Source organism: Gracilinanus agilis, chromosome 1 (genome assembly GCF_016433145.1).
Source record: "Gracilinanus agilis isolate LMUSP501 chromosome 1, AgileGrace, whole genome shotgun sequence".
NCBI lineage: Eukaryota > Metazoa > Chordata > Mammalia > Didelphimorphia > Didelphidae > Gracilinanus > Gracilinanus agilis.
In genome coordinates, this window is record NC_058130.1 from 66,513,105 (window position 1) to 66,533,559 (window position 20,455).

Here is a 20,455-nt window from a genome sequence, read left to right on the forward strand (position 1 = left end):
CAACTATTGATAGCTATTATAGGGACAGAGAAGAACTTGTCTCCAACTCAAAGGACAGTGAAGTAAAAACACCTATTTCAAAAAGAACAAAGAAATAAAATAAATGATCACAAACTCAAAAACTACTTTTGGAAAAAGCTTTAAAAGACTTTAAAAACCAAAGAAAGAGGTCAAAGGAAAATTAGGAAAAAAATATGAGCACCATACTGCAAGAAATTCTAGAATCAGAGGATAAAAGAGAAAATTAAAGAATCCACCAATTACCACCTCAAAGAGACCCAAAGGTGAAAATGCATAGGAATATTATTGCAGTTCTGTGGCTCCCAGGTTAAGGAGAAAATACTATAAGCAACAAAAAAAATCAAGTTAAATACTATGGAGCTACAATCAGAATAATACAAGATTTAGCAGGTGCAGCATTTAAAGAATGAAGGACATAATATACAACATTTTGTAGATCAAAAGAACTGGGTTTACAACCAAGAATAACATATCCAGCAAGATAAGCATAATTATAAAAGGTAAAAAATGGTTATTTAATGAAATGAGAATTTTAACTATTTCTGGGGAAATTCCAGAACTTGGTAGAAAATTTGATCTATAAGAAACATACAAAGGTAATGAAAGACTTAATCAGAAGCAACTCAAAATGTCCAATTCTTTGATTCCTATATGGGAAAATATTATCTATAACCCCTGAGAGTGGCATCATTGCCTGTATTTTGAAGGGGCATGTATGAATGGAAGACTTGAGATCAAGGTGAATGTAATGGAATGAGTTTAAATGGCAATGGAATAGACCAATAGAAGGTAGGGTGGAATGGTTATCTCTTATGGAGGAAGAATGAGTGGAAGAACTGCCACAGAGAAGAGGAAGAGGGAGTAAAGGGCTGGTAGTACTAGAACCCTACTCTCATCAGACCTGGGATAAAAAGAGAACAACCTACACAATTAGAAGGGAAAAAATCTTCTTAATATACAGAAGAAGAAGAGGGAAGTGTGGTGGGATAAGGGAGAGAGAGTCCCCTTGGGGGACTGATGGGATATGAGAAGGAAGGATGGGTTAAGAGATAGGAGAGCAAGGGAAAAAAGGGAGGGAAGGCAGGGACACCTAGAGGTGAATACAGATCAAGGAGTATGGGGGGCAAGGTAAGGGGATAATGGAGGGACTTTTAGGGCAAGATAGAGTAAAAAATTTTAGAATTGAATTTATATCAAAAAACAGGAGGACAAAGTTGGAGGGATAAGGAAAATCTTTTTGGAAAGGTGGAGAGAGTAAGAATTAAAAGGTAAGTGGGAAAGGACAAGGGAAGGACTTTTGAAAAGGTGCACCAATTTGGAACTAGATGGGTAAGGGGAGAGGATAAGAGAAGATTTGGGGGAAGAGACGTGAATTATAAAGCTATTGGTCAAAGGAAATTGGACATCTGAGGAGGGATATGGCAGAAAGAAAGGATGAGGGGGACAAACAGCAAAGAAGAATGGAATAGAAGGAAATGCACTGCTAGTAACTATGACATTAAGTATAAATGGGATGAATTCATCCATAGGAAGAAAATGGATAGCAGAAAAGATTTTAAAAACCCCAGGACCTGATAATGTATTGTTTACAAGAAACATACCGAAGATGAAAGTGAAGGTGAAGGGTTGGAGAAGAATATACTATGCCTCAGCTTATCCAGAGAAGTCAGGGGCTTTAGTCATAATCTTTGACAGAGTTAGGCTTAAAATGTATATAATTGAAAGGGATGAACATGATAAATATATTATATTGGGAAGTACGGTAGATAATGAAGCATTATCAATATTAGACCTGTGTGCATCAAGAGTTATAGCAAAAAGATTTTTAAGGGAAAAACTAAATGAGAATCAGACAAAATATATAACAAAATAATAACAGAGAATTTAATTTTCCCCCTCTCAGAACTAGATAAATCTAACCAAAAACTAAATTTAAAAAATTAGGAAATGAATAAAATCTTAGAAAAATTAAACATGATAGATACCTAGAGAGTCCATACACACTTGCATGATGCTAGTAGTAGATCTAAGCCTGAGCATAAACATAATACAAACATAGTTTCTTGTGGAACAATAATGGTTTAGAGAGCATAAACATTCTGCAAAAGTCTTTAACACCCATCATGCTATGAAGGTAATCCTGCATTCCTGACGGGTTGTAGCATTGGAACAAAAGTTCCATTAGATATGACCAGGCTGGAGAGACTTGGTTTTGGAAAAAGCATTGTCCTAGCAACAGATTGTGTGTGCTGCTTAAGAACTAGTCTAGATAAATATGGCCCAGGGAAGGTATGTTAATTGAGAACCAAATGAGTTACGTTGATCAAATTAAGAACTGATAGGAACATGGAGAAACAGGCCTAATATTAAATTGCTAGAGCAGCCATAAATTTTTTTTTAAAAGACAAGATGAAAATATGCATTAAGAATTGTAAAACTCTTCATACTTATTGGCATAGAGATCCAATTACTAAGATTTGTCCGTAAGGTCATTATTGAGAGGGCAAAAAGCTGTGTATGCTTGAAAATATTAAAAGAATCTTTGTAATAATAAAATAACTGGAATTAATACAATGCAATTATTGGGACAGATGACTGAATAAACTGTCACATTTGAATGTAATGAATTGTATTATTAGAAATGGCAAATATTGGAAAATAAAGAAAATAGGGGAAATATATGAAGAGATGAAAAGAGAAGAAAAGGGAATAAAAATAATGCATATTCTGAATGTAGTAAAAAAATGACAGTCATAAAATTCAAGAGAATAAAGGATCAAAGTAAAAGAAATCCAAAAGGAACTCAAAATCAGAGGGTGTTTATATTAGCATACACATGTAATTTACCATTTTTTTTAACAAATTGTAAATAATGTAAAATTTGTAGTTTGTGCATAATTTTTATGCATTTTTATTGAAATGTTTTTGTGGTTGTGGTTATTAAGTATAAAATAAAAAATAAAATAAGTGATATATGGGAAAAAACCAAAATTGTCTGGAATGGAAAGATTTTTACACTGGAAGGGATAATGGAGTACAGGGCAGGAAGTGTGGGAACCTTATTTTCATCAGAACTGAGTTAAAGTGGGAATAACCAATACACCTTTTTGGGCATAAAATTCATCTTAACTTATAGAGAAAGAGGAGCAAAGGGATAGGATAAGGGAGGGACTCTTACAAAGGTGTACAGATTAAGAAATAAGAAGGCAAAGGGATATGACAAGGGAAGGAGTCTTAGAAAGGTATGCAGATTAGGGAGTCAGTGGTCAAAAGTAAGCTAAACTTCTAAGAAGGAGAAGGGTGAAAAAAAGAGAGAAGGATAAACAGTGGAGGAAAATAGGAAAAAATTCACAACTATTAATTATAACTTTGAATGTGAATGGGATGAACTCACCAATAAAACAGAAATGGATAACAGAATGGATCCAAAACTAAAACCCAACAATTTGTTATTTACAAGAAATACCCTTAAAAATGAGAGACAGGTATAGACTAAAATGAAAGGCTGGCATAGAGTTTATTATACTTTAGCTGAAAAAAAGCAAGGGTAGCAACCATGCTCTCAAAGTTAAAATTAAAATAGATTTAATTAAAAGAGATTAGCAGGGAAACTACATTAAAAGGTACCATAGATAATGAAGTAATATGAATACTAAACATATATGCACCAAATGCAAATATAAAGGAAAAATTAAATGAATTACAGGTTGAATTATATAGCAAAAGCATAATAGAGGAGACTTCAATTTACCCTTCTCTAAACTAGATAAATCTAAACAAAAAAATAAACAAGAAGTCAAGGAAATTAATAGAATCTTAGATAAACTAGATATGACAGACATCTGGAGAGAACTGAATAATAAGAAAGAGGAATATACCTTTTTCCAGTAGTTCAAGGCACATTTACAAAAATTGGCTATGCATTAGGGCATAAAAACCTAATAATCAAATGCAGAAAAGCAGAAATATTGAATGTATTCTTTTCAGATCATCACGCAGTAAAAATTACATTTAATAAAGGATCATGGAAACACAGATTAAAAACTAATTATAGGGGCAGCTAGGTGGCTCAGTGGATAGAGAGTTAGGCCTAGCAACAGAAGGTCCTGGGTTCAAATCTGGCCTCAGACACTTCCTAGCTGTGTGACCCTGGACAAGTCAGTTAATGCAATTGCCTAGTCCTTACTGTTCTTCTGCCTTCAAACCAATACTTAATATTGATTCTAAGACAGAATTTAAATGTTAAACAACAATGACAACTAATTACAGTCTAATTAATCTAATTTTAAAGAATGAATAATTCAAAATACACTAAATTTTTATTCCTAAAAATTAAAAGTGAGATCAATAAAACCAAATGTAAGAAAAATATTGAATTAGTAAACAAAGCTAGAGGTGCTTTTATATAAAAACTACAAAATAGACAAACTATTGGTTAGCATAATTTAAAAAAGAGAGAGAACAAAATCAAATAAGTAATATCAAAAATGAAAAAGGTGAATCAAACACTAAAAATAGTGAAATTAAAACCATTACTAGGAGGTATTTTGTCCAATTGTATGCCAATAAATTTAACAATTTAAGTAAAAAGGAAGAATACTTACAAAAGTACAAATTGCCCAAATTAATAGAAGAGGAAGTAGAATATCTGAATAAACCAGTTTTAGAAAAATAAATTGAATTGGTCATAAATGAGTTTCCTAAGCAAAACAAACAAACAAAAAACCCCATCAGGAACAGATGTGAATTGCACTGAACATTTTAAGAGCAACTAATTCCAACATTAAATAAATTATTTGGACTAATAAGTAAAGGAGTCCTGCCAGACTCCTTTTATGAAACAAATATGATGCTAATACCTAAACTAGAAAGAGCCAAACCAGAAAGAAAACTATAGACCAATTTCACTAATGAATATTGATGCAAAAAATCTTAAATAAAATACTAGCTTAGAGACCGCAATACAGCACAGATTGTGACCAAATGGAATTGTGACCAAATGGTAATTAGACCAGGAATTCAGAGCTGGTTCATTATAACAAAAGCTATTTACAAAATTGATTATAGCAATAACAACATCAACAGAAATCAGATGATCATATCCATAGATGCAGCCAAAAGCTTTTGCCAATACAGAATACTCCTTCCTATTAAAAAGACTTGGGGAGCAGCTGGGTAGCTCAGTGGATTGAGAGTCAGGCCTAGAGATGGGAGGTCCTGGGTTTAAATCTGGCCTCAGACACTTCCCAGCTGTGCAAGTCACTTGACCCCCAATGCCCACCTTTACCACTCTTCCACGTAGGAACCAATACACAGAACTTAAGGGTTTAAAACAAAAGACTTGGAAGCAAAAGTATGAATGGATCTTTCCTTAAAATTATAAGAAGCATTTTCCTAAAATCATTAGCAAGCATTATCTGTAATGAGAAAAACCTAGAAGTCAACCCAGTAAATTCAGGAATGAAACAAAAATGTTCATTATTGCCAATATTATTCAATATTGTATTAAAATGCTAGCAATAGCAATATGAGATGGAAAAGAAATGGAAGGAATCAAAATGGCAAATGAGAAACAATTATCTCTTTTTGCAAACAATATGATGGAATATTATAAAATTCTAGAGATTCAACTAAAATTTAGTTGAAACAATAACTTTAGCAAAATAAATCTATAAAACAAACCCACATAAATCATCAGTGTTTCTATATATCACCAACAAAAACGTACATGAAGAGATATTTCATTTAACATACCCATAGACTTTAATTTTTTCTCTAATTCCTTTGATATTTTTTATCTTTTCTTCTTCTGAATGAATTATACTATTTTTTCTAGCTCAAAAAAATAAATTTTGGCAGTTTAATTGGGTTGGTACTGAATAAGTAGATTAGCTAGAAAAAATAGTATAATTCATTCAGAAGAAGAAAAGATAAAAAATATCAAAGGAATTAGAGAAAAAATTAAAGGAAAGAGGTCTAAACTGTACTATAAGGCAGTAATTATCAAAACTATCTGGTGCTGGCTAAATAGAATGGTGGATAAGTGGAATTGAGTAGGTATACAATACCCAGTAGAAAATTATTATAGTAAAGTAACTTTGTGTTTGACAAACCCCCAAATCAAAGTTTTGGGGGTAAGAACTCACCATTTGACAAAAATTGCTGGGAAAATGAGAAAGCAGTCTGGTAGAAACAGTGTATAGAGCCATATCTTATATCATTTATTGAAATAAAGTAAAAATGGATATATAACCTAGACATAAAGGGAGATATAAGTAAATTAGAAGAGCATGGAACATATTACTTATCAGATTTATGGATAGTAGAATAATTTCTTCTATGTTTTTTGATATATAATTTAAATTTTTTTCTTAATTAATGTAAACAAGAAATTTTAACATTCATTAAAAAATGTTGAGTTCCAAATTCTTTATCTCTCTCCTTGGCCCCCCAGTTTGAGAAGGCAAGTAATTTGGTATATATTATTCATGTTATGCACAACATATTTCCATATTAGCCATGTTGTAAAAGAAAATGCAGAACAAAAAAGCCTACTAATAATAACGTTTAAAAAAACTATGCTTCAATTTGCATTCAGACACTATCCGTTCTTTATCTCAAGGTGGATGATATTTTTCATCCCAAGTCTTTCAGAATTGTCTTGGCTTGTTACGTTGCTAAGAATAGCTGAATCATTCTTAGTCGATCATTGTACAATATTACTGTTACTGTGTATGATATTTTGGAAAAGAACTTATGAATAAATAAGAGAGAGCATTGTAATATATATAAAATGGATAATTTTGATTATGTCATATTAAAAATAATTTGTACAAATGAAACAGATGCAGCCAAGATTAGAAGCAAAGCAGAAAATTGGGGAAATAATTTTACAGAAAGTTTTTCAGATAAAAGTCTCATCCTTCAAATATAGAGAGAACTGAGTTAAATTTATAAGAATATCAGTTATTTCCCAATTGATATATGGTCAAAGGGTATAAGCAGGCAGTTTTTAGAAGAAGAAATCAGTTATTTATAGTCATATAAGAATGTTCTAAATCATTCTTGATTTAGAGAGACAAATTAAAACTACTTTGAGGTACCTTCTCAAACCTTCTCATAATAGTCAAATTGGCTAAAATGATGGAAGGGGAAAATGACAAATGTTGGAAGGGATGTAGAAAAATGGGGATACTAATATGCTGTGCTGGAATTGTGAAGGGATCCAAAAATTTTGGAGAGCAGTTTGGAATATACCCCAAGAGCTATAAAACTCTGTGTGCCCTTTGACCCAACACTACCACTACAGTATTAGGTCTGTTTCCCAAGGTAATTAGGGAAAAAGGAAAAGAACCTATGTGTTCTAGAATCTAGATCACTTGCCTCAAAATGTTTTTATTGAATATTTATATTGTGGTGGAAAGAACAGTGGGTCTGAAGTCAGAGAGACCTGGATTCAAGTTGCAGTTGTACCCCCTTCCTGTATGACTTTGCATAAGTCACTTTACCATTCAAAATCTGTTTCCTCATTTGAGAAAAGGAATAAAAATATTTGAATGATCTATCTCAGGATTTATGAGAGGGAAATTTTCTACAAGTCTGAAAACATTACTTAAACATGAAACATGACCATAAATGCTGTTGGGTGCTATTTGAAATAATGGAAATTAATTTTTAAAATTTTATTTGTGTAAATGTTATTTAAGCATATAAATATTTCCATTGTTCAGTCTACTAAAATTGATTTGGAATGCTTTGTTTTGCTCTCTTTAGTCCCAGAGAGCCTGGGGAACAAAATGTTGCACACAAATCTTATATTGGCACGTCTGACTCTAAGCATCCCCAAACCTCTGGCAAAGGCGTTGTTCTGAGGTTCAGAATGTGAAGTTAAGGAATCAGCTGTCACCGATGTGGTCCCCCAGTTATCACACTGGCCAATCTTTACTTATATGCTGTGCCTTAAGACCTCCAGAAGTTTATAGCCAGGGCAGCCAAGGGGCTCAGTGGCTTAGCCAAGCCCATAGACAGGAGATCCTATATCCAAATCAAATCTCAGACATTTCCTAGCCTTGTGACCCTGGGCAAGTCACTTAACCCCAATTTCCTATCTCTTACTGCTCTTCTGCCTTGGAACTGCTACTTAGTATTGATTTTAAGACAGAAAAAAGGTAAAAGTTTTTAAAAATAAAAACAAAAATTTATAGCCCATTATATGAGACTTTACTGCCCAAGGACACATACAATATAGGTGAACACAAATACAAAATGCTCTCAGATCAGGTGTGCTAGTAAATGTTTAATAATTGGCTCTCCCAGACTATCTGAATTGAAAATGTCAGAAAATAATTGTCAAAACTTATTTCTATGTGTAATTTTAAAAAGTTACAATATTTGGCTCTCGCAGATAAAAATATGTACATGGCACACTTTTAAGTTTAATTTTTACTATTAATTTTTCTCCATCACTTTCATAAGTCTAGACAATCAGTGAAATAGTAAATCAAGTCCTAATTTACTGTGCTTGATGATTTCCAATGAGGTAAAATGTGAAATGCTAAAATGTGAAATGCTGCTCTGGACCGTGGTTGGAGCTGGTTCCATTATGCTTCTGCCCCAGATAATCAGACTTGCCAGGATGATGCTACTCTGCCAGGAAGAGTCGACTTTGCTTTCTTGTCAACGCGATCAGTTCTATGGCATAAGGGAGAATTATTCTGGCCCGGAAGCCTTTGCTTTCTTTGCTTTATGTAAATTTGCTACAGCCAGGTTTAGAGTGGGAGAGAATTTGATGCCCTTCAGTAGGGCTATCAACAGCAGACTTCTTACAGATCTTCCTACAGACCACTTACCCTGCCTGTGTGGTTATGATAGTAGTGTAAAGGAAAAGGCAAAATAGGATAAGTCTTGCCCTCAAGAAAATTAGAACCTTGAACTTTGGATCTAACAATCTAAGAGAGCCTATGAATATTGGTTTAACTCCAAACACAGTTGAGACCTAATTCTAGTAGTATTAACCTATATTTTGGGTCCTGGGAAGAGGGAGCCACCTATCATAGAAGGGAAAAGGGAGAGGAGAGAGAGTTTTCTCTCTCTTCAGTAGTACAGGTCAAGTCTCAGGAAAGTTTCAAAATAGCCAGTGTGTTTTTCATCGCCTCCCTTTCTGCACTACTCTCCCTGAAGTCCCTCGTATCTTTAATCTGTATGAAGATACTAGTGCAGGGGTTCCTAACCTTTTTGTGTGTCATGGCCCCTTTAGGTTATGATGTTTAATCAGAATAATGGTTTTAAATGTGCAAAATAAAACACACAACACTGCAAAAGAAACTAGTTATATTTAACTATAATTATAAAAGTACTTTTTAAAAGCAAGTTCAAGGACCCCAAATTAAGCACCTCTGCTCTACTAAAATATTCCAGCTTTGGGTAATCTCTGCTAATTATTTTATGTGAAAAATGCATTGTACCTCTTTATCCTTACGCTGGAAATTTCAACTCCTCCGGCAGATTTGTACTTGGCATTCTAACTCTTTATGCTTTTATGACTAATGATCTGACCTCTAGATTTCTGAGACCACTCACATATCTACAAATGCTATAGAGACAGCTGTCTATTATCGAACCTAGAAGAGTGTTCCCTGTCTTTTCATCTCTAGGTAGGGACAATAAGGATAAGTAGATGGGCCCCACCCAGGGGTGTGCAGTTAAACTTTTAACAACAGAGCACTCTGTGGGAAAAATGCTCTCACATTTTTTTTGTTTAATCTTCATTTTTAATACTTTCTAAATTCTGGACAGTCAGCAAAACAATAAATTAAAGCTTGATCTGTAGTGATGATCTATGAGTATAAATGCTCACGTAGAAAATTTGACAATTGGCTTTCTTGGGCTAGCTGGCTCCAGCATATCCTAGTCCATCTATATTGTGTTAGTTTTTCAGGGACAGTTGGGTCCTCCTGGAAATGGAAGAAGTCATCAATGGTGTCTGCCACAAATTTCCTTGAGATGATTCTGCCTTTTCTAGCCAGCTGAAAATTGATGAAGTAAATGGCTGCTGATGACACCAGTGTGTCTGCTCCAATATTTAAGAAAGCCAGTTTGAGTGAACTTGATAAGAAAGCCTGCAGTGGGGGTGAGTTGTGTTAGAATCCCAGACTTCTTGGAGCACCTGATTCCAGAGTCAGAACAGTTAGTCTATCATCAATTTAAAAAAAATTCTCCCCATATCCTGTTTCCTGATCTTGCCCTGACCAACTTTTCTTGCATTTCTTCTTGGCCTCCCACTCATCTTAGCCACTTAGATTTTTAGGACACCAGATAAACTGAGATTTCTAACCAGGATCCTGATTTAGCTCTCATCCTTCAGTTGGCAAGGGATGACCTTCTCTTCCATTATAGTCAACATAGACCAGTCTGGATGGTTAACTGAATCACCAATATGTGTTAGCCCCTTGTGGTTGAATGAATGCCAATTGAGACTTTTGGAGAGGGTAGAATTGGGTTGCTCACCTTTCCTTGAAACATCATTGTATCCTAGCTGTGAAAACCAGGACAAGTCATTTACCCCTCACTGCCTACCTCTTACCTTCCCTCTGCTTTGGAACTAATACACAGTATTGATTTTAAGACAGAAGGTAAGGGCTTTAAAAAAAAAAAAAAGAAACATCATAGTAGAAAGGGTACAATGTATTTCAACGAGAAGCAAGACCAAAGCAAAGCCCCTCGTCTCCCAACCACATCAAAGGATCAAAGTCTGGATTTCTGTTGTAATAGTTTTTTTTTTAGTCTTTAACAATTTAATTAATTAATTAAGAATATTTGCTCATGGTTACATGATTCATGTTTTTTCCCTCCCCTCCTGGAGCCAATGAGCAGTTCCATTGGGTTTTACATGTGTCATTGATAGGGTGATCGTTTAGTCTACAACCCCAATCATAGCTTCATCGACCCATGTAATATTTTGTTAAAGAATTTTTTCAAGTTGTCCCGTTCAGTTGTTCTACAAGCCCATGAGTGCTTCTAGTGTTGTGGCTAAGCCGAGCCTCCACCTTACCCTGAAGTTCCTTTCCTGGATCTGCTCTCACAACGAAGGCACTCATTATTCTCCATGGCAACAGCTGACTCCGAGCGGGAGTGGACAGGTCAGCTCCGGTTTAGAGACCGTTGCACAAAAGTCTTTTGTTGTGCCGGGCTGAATTTTAATAATTGCCATCAGTGTGAGTAGGCAATTAATCAAAATGAAGCCGAAAGCCAATTTCTGAATTCAACTGCTGAGAGAGGAGTTAGGGCTTGATCTATTAAAGCTCCGGCTGTCAGGTTTAATCACTGACTTAGCCTGCCAGCAATTTGGAATCGGAAAATGAGCATGAATAACGAGTGAAACTGATCATTATTTCTTTTCTTCAGACTATTAGAACCATACCCCTGAGTTGAGCAATTATACCCTCATCTTGTTTTCTCTGCCTCTCGGAGACGGGGCTCCAGCTCAGGAAAGGACCCCGCAGGTCAGGTCGGGAACTTCTCTTTTTTTTCTTCCAAAGAGGCATGGAGGAGAGTAGCGAGTGGCCCTTGGCCCCCGGGGATTTGCCAGCAGTCTTTTTGGCTGGACATTTTCCCAACTTCCCAAAGGAATACTATCATCTTTTTAAGAGATCCATATGCCTGATGGATGGTTCGCTGATATAGGTGAGGACAGTGAAAGGAGTGTCTAAGCACTGGGAAATCTTCCTTACATTTCTCTAGGGGCATTAGCGTTTCCGTTGATCCCAACCGGGTTTGATCCCAGGACCCCAAACCAAGAAGACCCGAGTTCAAATCCAACCTTAGACATGTCCTAGCTGGGTGACCCTGGGCAAGTCACTTACCCTCTGTTTGCCTCAGTTTCCTCAATTGTAAAGTGGAGATAATAACAGTACTTACCTCTCAGATTTGTTGTGAGGATCAAATGAGATAGTATTTGTAAAGAGCTCAGACTAGTCCCTGGCACATAGTAAATCCTATATAAATGTTTCTTCCTTTTCCTTTCCCCGTGGTCAAAGAAAGAAATCTTCCAGCCCTTCATAACTCTCATGTCAGCAGCCTTCTCCCTCTTCATTGTTTGCCTCCCTACTTCTGACCCCCTCAGCTCCCCAATCTTTTACTTCACCCCATCTGGTACAAATTAGAGACAATCATTAAATCTTGCCTATGTCTTTCCTGATGGCATGCTTAAAAATTGTTTTAAATTACAAACTTAATAACCATCAAGAAAAACAATCAAATAAACAGAAACCAAAGAAAATTATCTCAAGTACAAGCCCTTAGCATTTAGCAGAGTAGACCCAATTGAGTTAACAGACAACGAATGAACAAAAAATACTTTTGTTTTGGGTCCCTTTCCAAGTTTGCTTGAAGTTTTGCAGCCTCTGCCTTTCTCTGCCCCTCTAGCCTTAGCAGAGATCAAATGCTTAATAAATTCTCTCTGTATATCTCTGTCCCTGGCTCTCAGTGAAAAGTGATCTGGATTCACGGTCAGAGAATCTGGGTCCAATTCCCACCTCATCCATTTGTTACTTATATAATCATGGGTATTTTTGTTTTTTGGTCCAGTTTCCTTATCTATAAAATCAGAGAGTTGGACTGGATGATGCTAAGGTCCCTACTAGCTCTAAATCTATAATCCTATGTTCCTTTCTATGATTAAACTTTCATCAATATGGGAAATCTTACTCTGTGCCAGGCACTAGTCTATATTCTTTACAAATGTTGTCTTATTTGATCCTCATATCAATCCTCATATCAATAAGGAGGTAAGTGCTGTTATTATCCCCACTTTACAGTTGAGGAAATTGAGGCAAACAGAGGTTAAGTGACTTGACCAGGGTCACATGACTAGGAAATGTCTGAGACTGGATTTGAACTCAGATCTTTCTGATTCCAGGTGTCATGCTCTATCTTGGTCAGGAACAACTGAAGAATTTGAACTGAGGCCTCAAGTCTCTAAGGCCAGCTCTCTATTCATTATGTCAGGTTACCACGTATAGCTGCTCTTATAACATTTAAAATACTTCAGAATGTATATGGACATTTTATTTTATTTTGGAAACCTCTTATTTTGGGGTTTGGGACTTTTGGCTCTAACTCACAGGAGAGGGGAACAGTATGTAGGAGCTGAATCCAAGGCCACATGATTAATAATAAATAAGGGCAGGATTCAAACTCAAGGTTCTGACTCTGGAGCCAGTATTCTTTTTCACTACAGAAAATGTCTCTGTAAGCCCACCAGGAACTGAAGATCATTAAATTTCATTCTTTCTTCATTCTTTCTCTGAGGCAATATTCCTGAATAGTTTTTGTAGGAGACAGTGTGATATATCCTGTCTTTGAGGTAAATATATTTTGCTTATACAGATATTATTTTTATTTTAATTTTTGTAATGTGTTGATTGCAATCAAAATTATCAGGTATCTCTCCCTCTCCCCTCACCATAGACGGCATCACCTGACCAAAAAAAATGTATATATAAATAATGCTTTTCATGCTTCTATTTATCAGTTCTTTCTCTGAAGGTGGATATTCACAGGTCATTCTTCAAATATTAATTCTGTAGCTATATAGAATGTTCTCTTGGTTCTATTCATTTCACTCTTCATGATTTCTTGTGGTCTTTCCAAGTTTTTTTTAATTAACCTACTCATCATTTCTAAAATGCAGTAGTGTTCCATCACAATCATAAACCACAACTTGTTCAGCCATTCCCCAAATGATGGACATCCTTTTGATTTCCAATTCTTTGCCATCACAAAGAGAGCTGCTAGAAGTATTTTGGAATATGTAGTTATTTTGACTTTTCTCTGATCTTCTTGGGAAACAGACCCAAAAGTGGTATTGCTGAATCAAAGGGTATGCCCAATTTTATAACTCTCTGGGCATGATTCCAAATTGCTCTCCAAAATGAATGGAATAGTTCACAGTTCCATGAACAATGGATCAGTGTCTCCATTTTTCCATATTTCCTCCAATATTTGTCATTTTTCTCATTTTAACCAATCTGATGAGTGTAATATAATATCTCTGAATTGTTCTGATTTGAATTTCTTTAATCAGTAATTTTAGAGTATTTCATATGCTTATATATCACTTTGATTTCTTCATCCAAAACTTCCTGTTCATATCTTTTGACTATTTTATCAATTGGGGAAGAGATTATATTTTCTTTTACTGCTATTGATTTTTTTATTTCTCTTCTTCCATATTCTCCTTTATTTTTGTGTATTTTGCATTCCCATTTGATTATTCTCTATTTTGCTTTTCCAGTGAGATTAGACACCATGGATTCAGGTTCTTCTACTGAGAATTATTTTCATTGTGCAGGCCATACATTCTACTTTTACAATTTTTATTTCTCTTTTATATCTTCAGATACATCTTACTGTGGCTCCGTACTCTTTTGGAAATCCATAGGATTTTCTGCCTCATAATGTGTTCATTCATTTTCCTTCATCTTACAGTGTTTATCCATAGGTGTCTGGACTCTTTTACCTGATCTGGAGACCATATTCTTTCCTGCTATTAATAACTTCCTTTTTGATTTATCTGCTTATAATCGAGATCTTTCATTAAACTTTCTTTTTTCCATTACTGATGATAATTCAGTGTCCCCCACCTCATTTTTGCCAATAACACAGCTTTTTGCTCCTCTTTTGATGGTGGTTTCCCTAGAGACTAAAACACTAAGCCATCTCAGTGCCCTCCGAGGCTGGGCAATTCATATTACACTGGTCTTGGTCTCTGCTCCAATTGTCATCTGAGAAGAAAGAACTTGCCTCACATGGATACTTGATTCTTTTCTAAATGCTTAATGGACTATCATATAGCCATAACACATCTTGCCTTAGTCTCTGTTCTTCTGGACTCTGTCTTAACTCTGAGGCAACACTGCTGTATTGCTGTCCCAGAAAAAGCTTTTGGGATTTTTATGACACTGGAGGATATAGTAGAGTTTTATTGAAAAATACCTAATTAGAGTATATGAATTAAAGAGTATACAAACATGGAAGAAGAAAGGATAATGGGTATCTCATGAACCTTACTTCCATCTAAATCAGAGAAAGGAAAAATTGAACTCTTTCCTTCTTTCTCTGTCCATCTGTCTGTCTTTCTGTCTGTATCTCTTCAGCACAGAGAAGATGGCATAGGAATACATTAAACTCTACAGGAAATTAGAAGGAACAAAGAAAAGACACTCAGAGTGGGAAAGCAGCATAATTAAGTAAATAATCATAAGGAAAACAAATCTCAACATTGAAAGGTGAACAAGAGCAGGATAATTAAAAGGAATGAAAGTAAAAATTTATGATTGAGGTCACAGCAAGGGGAAGAGAAGAGTAGCCAAAAAAAGGAACATATCTCATTATTTATGGATCACAAATGTTAGGCAAAGTGCTCTATCATCCTTTTTCTGTGTAAAAAGGGGCAGAGTCAAAGAGAAAAAAGTCCAATATGAAAAGATAAAAGGAAATACATAATTACCAATCATAATTATAAATATGAATTAGATGAACACAATTATAAAATAGAAAAGAATAGCAAAATGGATTAGAAAGCAGAATCCAACAATATGTTTGTAAGAAATATATTTGAAACACAAAGGTTCATAGAGAATTAAAATGAGAGGATGAATTCATTATGATTCTGGGGCAGGTAGGGAGCATAGTGGATAGAGTGCCAGGCTAGGAGTTGGGAGGATCTGGAATTGAATATGGTCTCATACATTTCCTAGCTGTGTGACCCTTGGTAAGTCACTTAACCCTGTTTAACTCAGTTTCCTCATTTGTCAAATGAAATGGAAAATGATAAACTATTCTAGTAATTTTACCAAGAAAACACCAAATGTGGTAACAAAGAGTCAGACATGACTGAAAAATGACTAAACAATAAATACACAGAGGACTGTGAAATGGTCCTTGGCTTTATTTTCTATTGGACTAGGAGTGGGTTGGAATACTTTCAATCAATCAACAAGCTAGGAATTAAGTTAGGTTCTGGAAATACAATGACAAAAAGAGAAACTGTTCCTGCCCTCAAAGAGCTTATATTCTATCAGGGGTATTGTAATCCTTTCCCCATGGTACTAAGGAGTAGGAAGCAACCATTGTTGCTTTAGTTCTCTTGCATACTTCAAGTACCTTATGTATCTCAAGTATCATAGATATCTTAATTATTTCAATCATTACCCTCCTAAGTATGAATGTACTTAATTTAACCTTATCAAGACCTTTAAGTTTTCACTTTACTGCTTAATGCTTCTCTTTTTTTACAGTTATAATTTTATTTTATTTTATTTTTTAAAAAATATTTTCCCATGGTTACATGATTCTGGCTCTCTCCCTTACCTCTTCCCTCCTCTGTCCCAGAGCTGACAAGAAATTCCATTGGGTTACACATGTATTATCACTCAAAACCTATTTTCATATTATTCATTTTGTAAATAATGTTCGCAAGAAGCCATCTTGGGCAATGAGTTGCCAGTTGGTAGCTCAGATTTTAGAATTTCAGGAGTTGGCATGAGCTGGCATGAGACTGGAAAAACTGTTGGAGCACCCCTATAAATAGGAGCTGAATTCTAACCTCAGAGTCTGTTGTGAGGAAGATTATTTAGTTATTAGTTAGGAGACCTAACAGGAAAGGCTGGAGAATTCCACATGGAATGGGGAAGCAGGAAGTGGCTTGCTCGCTCTCTGGGATGGACTCCATAGTGGTTGGGACAAGCTGTAACTGACCCTGGGAGACCTCAGAGCTAGTGGAGTTGTACCCTGATTCCCTGGAATCTTGGAGATTGGTGAAGGTTGAAAGCAGAGGACATCAATCCTGCAAGACAACACTGAGTAGGGAAGTGGCCTGTGATCTGGTGGACAGCTTGCAGTCTCCTCTCCCTACCTGGCTACTTTGGATCATCAGTTCTGAAGGTGTTGGCTCCTGGCATCCTGATAACATCTCTGGACTCTGCTGTGAGGATTCTCACTCCAGTCCTGCTATTCTTTGGGCCCTGACTGGCTTAGGTCTCAGATGAGAGTAGATAAGTCCCTCCCTTGATCCTGTGGTTTGCCCTTAGTCTGAAAGTGTAGAAACCCCTATTCCCATCCTTTAACATAGTTTCCTTAATTGAAATTGTTATAAACTCTTGCCATTTGCCTGCTAGCTTCCATAAGCCCTATGCCTAGGTGGTGCAGAGTGACAGTTAGGGCCTAACTGCCACTTCTGTTAACAGATACCTCCTTAGCAGTTAAACCCAGTCTCCCTACCTTGTTTGGTCCTGCCTTCTGTCATTCCTGTCTCCCTCACACCCCACTGAGCCCACAAAATAATATTTTAGTTAATTCCCCTGGGTTTTCCCCATAATAGTCTGGCATTCCCAGATGGATGGGTAACAGGGGGGCAGGAAGTTCTCTCTTGGGCATAAAGAGCTGGACTGGAAGTCAGGGGATTCTGAACATTCCATGGAGGGGTACAGCCATTGGCTGTGGGCTGAAAGTTCTCAGCCAGTGGTGAGCTACTCAGAACTGCTTACCCCCCACCCCAGGTCATTGATAAGATCTCTGTGTGGAGCCAATATACTATTAAGGCTGGAATAGTCCCAGAGAAAGGGTTTTTCCCCATTTTTTTTTGCTTTCTGTTATTTGTGTTGTCCTATTTAATTGTAAACTAATATTATTGTATTTGTAACCTCAGGGTCTCAGTTGTGAGATGAGGTGGGAGTTGAAGGGATAGGCTCTTTAACTTTTCTCATAGCTATTTCATAGGCCAGGGTTAGCTGTCATTTTTGTAGGGACAATTAACCAGGTGCATTCAGTTATAATAACATCTACAATCAACATATCATCATTGATTTATTAACTTCTCAACTCCATCAAAAAGATTATTACTGAAGATTAATTCAACAAAACTAAGCCAACTTAACAAGAGCTAAAGCATCTAGTAGATTGAGTTTGACCCAGTGGTTAGGCCAAAGGCTAACCAACCTGGCAGTTTCTGTGAATCAATATCTTTTAAAACCTACTGAAAATATATTATTAGTTTATTAGTTTAACAGGAATTTGGATTCATTCCCAAACCCTCTTTCCTTCAACTTTAACCCATCCTTCAACCATCCCTGTTTAGTTTTATTAAATAAGTTTTCAAAAGTGAGATCTGTTACTGACCTGAGTAGTTGCTAAAATTATTTGAGGGAGAAGGTGACAGTTGCTGCCTTGCTTCTACTCCGAAGTTCAATTTGGGTGAATATCAGTTTCTTTATTATCAATATCAATATTAATAGCTGTCATATCGCAGTCAGATAAGAATAATCTTCATCTTTTAGGTTCCAGTATCCATAACAGCCAAAGGAACAGGATTTAATCCACTGACAGTTGGAAAAGATTATTTATTTCCTTACTGATGCTGTGAAGGAGGAACTGACCAACTGCTGAGTTCTATTCTCAGCTGGTTTTTCACTGACTCTGTCCAGGTGCAAGCTCTCTCAACCTTGCTCTTGACAACATCACCTGTCAGTGTCACTCCACCTGGGAATTAGTTCCCAAACCCTCCTTTACAATATTTGTAATAGAGTAATCTTTTAAACCCTACATCATGTACTCATATAAGCAAGTGATAAATCATGTTTTCTTTTGCATTTCTTCTCCAACTATTCTTTCTCTAGATGTGGATAACATTCTTTCTCATAAGTCCCTTGGGATTGTCCTGGATCATTACATTGCTATTATTAGCAAATCACATTTGATCAATACTTCTCTTGAATATCAAATATGCTCACCAAATTTTCTTTTTGGCTCTGATTTTTGGTCAGGAAAGTCTGAGATTTCTTTATTTCATTAAACATCAATCTTTTTCCCTGAAGGATTATGTTCAGTTTTGCTGGGTATGTACTTCTAGGTTGTAGTCCTAGATCCTTTACTTTTTGCAATATCTTTGCCTTTGCCTCCCAGTTCTTTAATGTAGAATCTGCTAAGTCCTATGTAATCCTTACTATGGCTCCACAATATTGAAATTGTTTTTTTCTGGATGTTTGTAGTTCTTTTCCCTTGACCTGGGAACTCTGGAATTTGACTATAATCGTCCTGAGGTATTTTATTTTGGGGTCTCTTTTAGGTGGTGATTAGGGGACTCTTTCAATTTCTATTTTCCCCTTTTGTTTAAGGATATCAGGGTAGTTTTCCCTGATGATTTCTTGTAATGTGATGTCCAGGATCTTATTTTGATCATGGCTTTCAGGTATTCTGATGACTTTTAGATTATCTTTCTTGGATTTATTTTTCAGGATTGTCATTTTTCCATATTTTTCCATATTTTAGATTTTCCCATATTCTGAGGTATTTCAGACTTTCGTCTATTTTTTCATGTATTTATTTCATCTTGTTGTTTCCTGATGTCTTTATGAATTCATTAGGTTCTATTTGTCCAATTTTATTTTTAGGAAATTCCTTTCTTCCTTGAGTTTTTGTGTTTCCTTTTTCATTTGTCCAATCCTATTCTTTAAAGAGTTGTTTTTCTCAGTGTTTTCTTTTTGCCTTTCCATTTGGAACATTCTATTTGTGCCTCCATTTTGTTCTGCCCTATTCTAGTTATTAGGGACTTGATTTCTTCAGTGTCTCTTCCCCCTTCCCCCCCCCAGTTTTTGGGTTTTTCTGTCAAGTCCTCTATTATTTGGTTTTTAAACTCCTTTTCAAGTCCTACCAGGGGGTTCTTTTGGGGCTTGATATCCTTTCACATTTTCATTTAAGGCTTCATATGGTTCCTTTTTGGCACTATTTTCTTCTTCTGAGTTCATATTTTGGTCTTCCTTGTCACTGAAGTAACTATCTAAGGTCAGGTGTTTGTTTTTTTTTTCTTTTGCTCACTTTTCTTCTTCTTCTTCTTCTTCTTCTTCTTCTTCTTCTTCTNCTATACTGAGTGGCTTCAGCAGAGCTTGATCCCTTTCTGCAGCTGTATTGCCTCTGGCAGACTCAAAATGTGTTGGGATGGGTGAAATTCTGCCAGTTCTCACAGGTGCTGTACTGCCTGGGCTACTCTCTCTTCTGACCTCAGTGATATGTGTTCTTCCTGCTTCCCTTTGTTTTAAGGTCATTTATTTTCTGTGTGTGTGTGTGTGTGTGTGTGTGTGTGTGTGTGTGTGTGTGTGTAGGGGTCTGGGGAGTGGAGCATCCTTTACTCCACCATCTTAGTTCCCAGTATGCAACTGTCTCCCACACATTGCTATACCAGAAACTTCAGGGAATTTCCCCTTAGATGAAATTTGAGATTTTTCTCTCTTGGTTGAACTGAGTTATCTGACTCATCTGACTCCTACTAAGAGAGCTCCTTTACTCTCATTGAATAGTATATATTCTTTTATATATGCTTTCTCTGATTTTGATTTTACTCTCAACTTGGATAAATGTATTTCTTTGCTACTTGCTATGT